At 43.0% G+C, this 6,995-nt stretch overlaps 1 long non-coding RNA gene across 1 annotated transcript; it reads right to left on the bottom strand.

Moving 5' to 3' along the window:
• Positions 1-706: 706 nt before the first annotated feature.
• Positions 707-3,027, bottom strand: LOC119802447. The gene is made up of 3 exons (XR_005283435.1): positions 2,908-3,027; positions 1,914-2,111; positions 707-913 (listed from the first exon to the last, which is right to left on the bottom strand). It is a non-coding gene; the product is annotated as an uncharacterized LOC119802447 (long non-coding RNA).
• Positions 3,028-6,995: the final 3,968 nt, after the last annotated feature.

Genomic DNA, 6,995 nt, shown 5'->3' with positions numbered 1-6,995 from the left:
CACAATAGAAACAGGCTTTTCCAGTAAATAGCACAGCCTTGGGGTTCACGGTGTGATCAAATATCCTGCAACAGATGATTCAACATATGCAAATCCATAAATGTAATACAGCACATAAGTTGGTACAAGGACAGAAACCAGGTGATCATCTCAATACAGGTAAATCCAAGGACACTTCATGATAAATGCTACAAAAAGACTAAGAACGGATAGAGCATGTCACAACATAATAAAGCCTGGATATAACAAATACACAGTCAATATCAAATCAAATAAAAAACTAAAATAATTTCCACCAAAATTAAGAACAAGACAAAGTCAATTGCTATTCATTGCTATTCAATATAGAGCTTGAAATTTTATCAAGAACAGCAAAGGAAGAGAAGCAAATAAAATGAATATGAGCAAGAAAGAAAGATGTACAACTCTCCCTGTTTAAAGATGAGACAATTCTTTATACAAGAGATTCCAGCCGGGCGGTGGTGGCGCACGCCTTTAATCCCAGCACTCGGGAGGCAGAGGCAGACGGATCTCTGTGAGTTCGAGACCAGCCTGGTCTACAAGAGCTAGCTCCAGGACAGGCTCCAAAGCCACAGAGAAACTCTGTCTCGAAAAACCAAAAAAAAAAAAAGAGATTCCACCAGAAACCTGTAAGAACTGATAAAAAGTTTCCTCAAAGTAAAGCATACAAAACCACTCACAGAAAGTCAATAGCCTTCTTACATACCAATAGCAAATATACTGAGAGAAATATCGGGGCCACATCTCATTTACGATTTCCTCATAGTTTTTAAATCTGGCCATGGAAATCACATAACATCACTTCCAACCTTCTCTAGGAAACAGTAGCCTCAGCAGAGATCTGAATTTGAGGCAGGAACTCTCTGCTTCAATCAGGAACACCACAGTCACACTGTAGAAAGAGCAGAGGGCATATGGGATCTCTTCATGATCCGCGTGTTTGCTGGGAAGGTCTTAGCCTTTCTTTTCTTGTTTGCTTATTTGTTTGTTTGCTTTTACCTCCTAACTCTGAAAATAGGTTTCAAGTTAGTTCTTCCCTCTCTGGATTCCCTTGTTTACACACTTGACATCCCACTATGTTGTACCCCAAAGTTTAAGATGTGCAGAACTGGAAAAATCATATGGTATCACCTAAAGGTACCATGTTCACACCCAAAGTCAGGACACAGGACCCTCATTTATGCAAAGGTGGGGACTTTTAATCTCTAGTTGTTTGTTGATACCACATGGTTGACCTGACTAGCCTTGCTTCTCCCTAGGTACAGATCTTATTTGACCTATCAAATCTCTCCATCTACTGATCCAATCCACTTCCAGGTACCAGCCCCCTTAGATGTGCCCTTCATAACGTAGCGAGTAGGGTTAAAGCTTTATCACCTTCGTTCTTAAACTCAACATGCCCTAAAATGACACTGGAGACATCTGTCATGGGAGACCATTTTGACATTTGACATGACCATTGCTCACCAGTCAGCCATATTTTCAGGAAGTGTCTTACTGTTCTCTCTCTTGATCCTCAGCAAATTATTTTGTTTCCCAAATACATTTACTACTCTCTCCCCAGGACACATTTGCACTAACCATTCCATGTGTCCTTGACTTTTTTTTCTCAGCTTCACCTGCCCCTTTCCTGACATTCTTGAAAGGCAGTTGACCCTCCCAAAATATTTGCCCTGCTGTGAAGCTGGAGTATGTGGCCTGTGAGACATTCCTTTCCTTTCCTTCCCCAAATCCAGTCGTTCTCAACCTCAGTGTACCCTGATACCACATGGATGACATGCCTGGCCACAAAAAAACAAACAGAAACTTTGATCCCATATTCCAGGTCCTCTAGCTAATAACAACAGCCACCCTGACTCCCCTCTGAATCCTGCAGCTGTGAAGAACAGAACCTGAGTTTGTGCTGCTGAGGGTGGCCCAGAACTTCTACAAGGGCCAGCTCTGACACAGATTCTTCCCCCGAGATTTTCAAGCTGCTTGAAGCTCAAGTTTTTCGGCTTTGCTCTGAGCCTCTTCCTCTTCTTGGTGTGGTTTGTGTCTCCTCTCCTGGGCAGTTTCTTGTGCTTTACCACAGTGTTTCCTCACACCATCTACACAGAAAGGCAAGAGTGGGTAGGCGTACTGGCTAACCAACTGCAGAGTTCATGAGGTAAATAGTCAAAACATGCTACAGGAAGACTAATTATCATTCCCTTAAAATATTGTAGGCAGGGAGGAACGCCCCTGGTGAGTGTCTAAGGAGAAAAGAAGTGTGAGTAAGGACAAGCATTCCTTTTGATTTTTTTAAAAGCTGGCCTGATGCATGCAGGCTGTGAGATAGGACACTTCCCTTCAACAAGTATGCAGACAAGTCTCTCGACTCATTACTGAAACTGAGCTGACCATTTTATCAATCAAGTGACTTCATGGTACAGGATAGGGCTGTAGTCTGTGTTGGGACTGCACATACAAGCTTGGTTGTGCACAGGAAGCTTGAGCGTAATCTACTGGGTTCTAGATGCTAGGCCCAGAGACGAAAGCCTACATCTAGGCCAGAGGCAGCACAGGGCATCTCATGTTGACAGTGGCCCATGACAAAGACAGAGCCAGCCTGACCTCAATAAAAATAGCTGCTCTTGATAAATCTCCTTAGCCCATTGTGCTGGGTAGTTCTATGTCAACATGACATAATCAAAAGACACCTGAGAGGAGGGAATCTCAATTGAGAAAATGCCTCCATAAGAGCTGGTTGTAGGTAAGCCTCTTGGGCACTTTCTTAATTAGGGATTCATGGCAGAGGGCCCAGACCCTCATGGGTGGTCCCATCCCTGGCCTGCTGGTCCCTGGTTCTTTAAGAAAGCAAGCTGAGCAGACCATGAGGAGCAAGCCAGTAAGGAGCACCCTTACCTTCCATGGTCTCTGCATCAGATCCTGCCTTCAGGTTCTTGACCTGTTTGAGTTCCTAGCTTGGCTTCCTTCCATGATGAATAATTGTGGAGGCCCAGAAATTGTGGAGCCTGTTTCTACATTGACCAAAGGTCAGAGAAAAATCTAAGCCTGTTTCCACGTGGATCAAAGGTCAGAGAAAATTATGAGCCTGTTTCCACATAGACCAAAGGTCAGAGAGTTGGAACTTATTTTTTTCCTTCAAGGTTATTGTGCTTCTACCTCAAACAAAGGTCCCACCTAGGTGCAGACCAGAGATTTCTGCTCTCTCAAGATTATTACAGGTGTGGCTAATAGCCAGACCTTGTACTCCAGGAATAGAGAAGTAGATTGCTCCAACCTAAAATGAGAGTCTAAGGGTCCAGTTCCTTTATGGGGATAACTTTGGATTCCACCCAGGGAGTGGTTTGCCTATAGAATGTTTTGGTCTAGTATGTGAGCAAGATTTGTTTTGTTCTAGCAACAGAATGTTTAACTATAAATGTAGCCTGCGACCTTCAATTGTTATGTTAATTTCCGCATATCATGTTAATGCAGGTTTTTGTCTTACTCCTACATTTTGTGGTCAGGGGTATTTTAAGCAGTTGAAAATTAAACACAGGTGAATTTCAGTCCTCACTGGAATTCCATCCTGATACTGTCCTATATGTTTCTGTTTTCTTATTTTCATTCCCATCTTCATATTCTTTACTAATATTTTCCAAATCCCCATGCCTCTACCCTGGCAAGAGGTATTTTTGTCAAGGCTGGTCCCCAACAAATAATGATAATGGAATATAAGCGAAGTAAATCCTTCCTACCCAAAGTTGCTTTGGTCATGGGGTTTCATCACAGCAATAGTAACCCTAAAACAAGGTGGTACCAGAATTGTAGGGTATTGCTGTTGCCGATCTGACCATGTTGCTTTTGGAAAGGCTGTGGAAGGAAACCCTTTTCTCCCAAACTGACTTTTTGGTCATGGAGTCTCATTGCAGCAATAGAAACTCGAAGATACCCTTTGTGGCCTAATTACACCTTAAATCTTGATACTTCGGAATGGGGATTATATGTCAATATTTATTATATTGTTACATAATACATAATTATTAAATGTATATACAACAATACATCATTATTAAATTTCAACTCAGGTTGAGTCATCCAAACCATAGGTATTAGCTATCATGCCATTCTGAGCTTTTCCACTGAGGGAAACCTGCACAAGCAATGGAAACAAGAAACCCCTGCTACGTTTACGACATATTTGTTCAAATTAATAAACAGTTTAAACCTAAGTTAGTTAAAGGCAAGAATATCAACTGACAGCTTTTCCTAAAATTTCACATGGTCCTGTCAGAGTGAACTCGTTACCATTCCAACCTGCAGCTCACATCAGGATACACAGGTATGATTAGCTTTCTTTTATAGACTCAGTGAAGCATGATCACTTGTTCACAATAACAGCCAGTGCATGGAAGATTCTGGATTCTAACCTAGGCCCCTGGTTGTGTAGTAGTCTACTGAACTGTATGGCTAGACCTGTAATTAACCCAGGGTGCAAAAGTGGGAAATCCCTTGGGGGAGTTACTCTTTTGAGTGGGTGAGAAAGATTTGTTATTAACACATCAGCGTTCTCTAAGTAAATTGGTACTTGTCCCTGCGGAGAGGCCTTAAAACCGAGTTCTGTTAGGCCTGACTCCAGGTTCAGACTTTACATAAGGAGCATCTGAGGTTGCTTCTGCAGCTCACCTTTTGAGTCATCCGAGGCCCCGCTGTGGAGATGCGAACTAATTAGATTTGACTTCGTGTATTTCATCCAACCCAAAGCTAATGAAGCATTAATCACCACAGCCTTTTTTCTATCCTATCCATTTGATTAATTTGCAACTGGTTTCCCGGTGAGTAGAAAGCTTCCTGTCGTGTTTCCCAGCCTCTACCAAAGGGGTGGAAGTCACTCTCCTCCATTTCCAAGAAGCTGTGGATCACGGGTGGTCATTGCAACTCAGAAAGAATGCTTAGCCTGTCCTTGTCTCCTAGGTTGACTACCTGAAAACAGAGTTAATAAGAATTGCCACTTCTTGCTACTGCAAGAAAGACAAAGCTTGCATATGGAGCAGTCTCCGTAACTGCTACCTGACACCATTATTACTGGGGATGCTACACAGGTTACGTTTGATAGATGGCTTGAATTTGAGGGCTGCTGTCCATCAAATGTTTGTATCCTGGGGCTGTCAAGATGGATCAGCAGGAAAAGTGATGTGGGATTGCCCTCTGTATGCTGTGAATATCATTGGTTAAGAAAAGACTGTCTTGGGCCTGCACAGGGAACAGTCAGGGAAGTCAGGTAGTCAGGGAAAGCTAGGCTGAATGCTGGGAGAAAGGAGGCGAAGTCAGAGAGAAGCCATGGAGCCCCATGGGAGCCAGATGGAACTTTAGCCAGTAAGCCACAGCCACATGGTGATACACAGATTAATACAAATGGGTTAAATTAATATGTAAGAGTTAGCCAATAAGAAGCTAGAACTAATGGGCCAAGCAGTTATTTAATTAATACAGTTTCTGTGTGATTATTTTGGGGCTAAGAGGCCGGGAACTAACCAACAACCTTTCTCCTACAGGAAAACACTCAGAGTCGAGTCTGAGGGCCTGAGTCCAGACACCAGGACCCACATAGGAGAAGGAGAGAACTGATTCCACAAGCTTGCTTCTGATTTTCACAAGCATGTATATGGGTAATAAATAATTCAATCAACAAAATTTGTTTGTGTCCCTCAAAAGTCAGCTATGGAAACTCTAATCTACCCAATGGAATACTTTCAGAGGTGGAGCCTTTGAAAGGCGATTAGTTTATGTGGATGGATCCTTTATCAAAGCATTTGAGGTCTCTATAAGAGAAGATAATGTGGTCTCCATTCTGCTCTTCACCATACCTTAGATACAATGAAAAGCCAGCTGTCCCCAAGCCAGAAAAATGTCACAGACCAACACTGCACCAACTGCTTCCTTATTTTGAATTTCTTCCTAGCCTCCAAACTCTGAAAGCATCTTTGTGCACTTCCTAGCACAGTCTGTAATACAATGGTACAGAAATCAAGCTGTCCAGACCACAAATAAAGAATATGAGAAAAATGGAGGAAGGGAGGCAAGAGACCGAAGAAGTGAAGACAAGAGAGAAAAGTTCAAACTATCTCTAAGTCAGCCCTCTCTGGGAAGGTTTTAACTGTACTTTGAAAGCTCTGTCATTTAGAACAATTGCTTACCATGTGGGGTCACCACTAAGAATCCTTTCTTTTCCAGAATATCATCAGGATAGTCCCAGCCTTCCCAGGTTCTACTATAGGCTAGCTCTGTCCAGCTAGGTCAGGCTGGCAGTCACTGGAGACATTGTGGAAAAGGCTCGTGCTGACCACTGTTGTCTCTGGGAGTGCCACGCCTGCCTCTGTGAATCATTAGGAGGCTTCATGCTGGCACCAAAGCTGTGTAATCTGGGCGACAATAACATCAGGAGGGAAAAAAGTCCTGGGGATGATGCCAGTGATCAGGAAGCTATAATTAAAAGCAAATCTAACACTGGAGCCAAAGTAGGTCAGTCATCTTGGTGCAGTCTTCGGTGAAAACAGAGAACAGAAAGGTAAACAAGTGTCTACGAACATGTGAGCAAGAAACTATGGGCAATCTGCATATCTGTGTCTCAGTAGACTATTACAAGGGAGCCTCACCAATGAGCCCGAGCTCAGTCCATAGCCCACAAATGTAGAACTGTGTAAGACAGGGGACGTTCTGTTCCAGTTCTTATTCAAAACAGTCTGCTTAAGAAACAAACACATGAATCAAATAAGACAAGCTCACCTTTTCCTTTGTGTGGAGCCAGAGTACAGTATCCAAGAGAGGGAGGATGGGTCCGCTCTGCCTCCATCCAATCCGCTGAAGTCTTAGCTCCTTCAGAACTGCACTTATGTGTGACTTCTCGTTTTGCAGTTGCAGGTACAAGATAGGTGCTGAATGAGATTCATGCACACACACACACACACACACACACACACGGATGCACACTCACATAAACACATGCA

The sequence above is a fragment of the Arvicola amphibius genome, chromosome 12, assembly GCF_903992535.2.
Source record: "Arvicola amphibius chromosome 12, mArvAmp1.2, whole genome shotgun sequence".
Lineage (NCBI taxonomy): Eukaryota > Metazoa > Chordata > Mammalia > Rodentia > Cricetidae > Arvicola > Arvicola amphibius.
The sequence above is the reverse complement of the archived record's forward strand: the minus strand, read 5'-3'. Positions and strand labels throughout refer to the sequence as shown.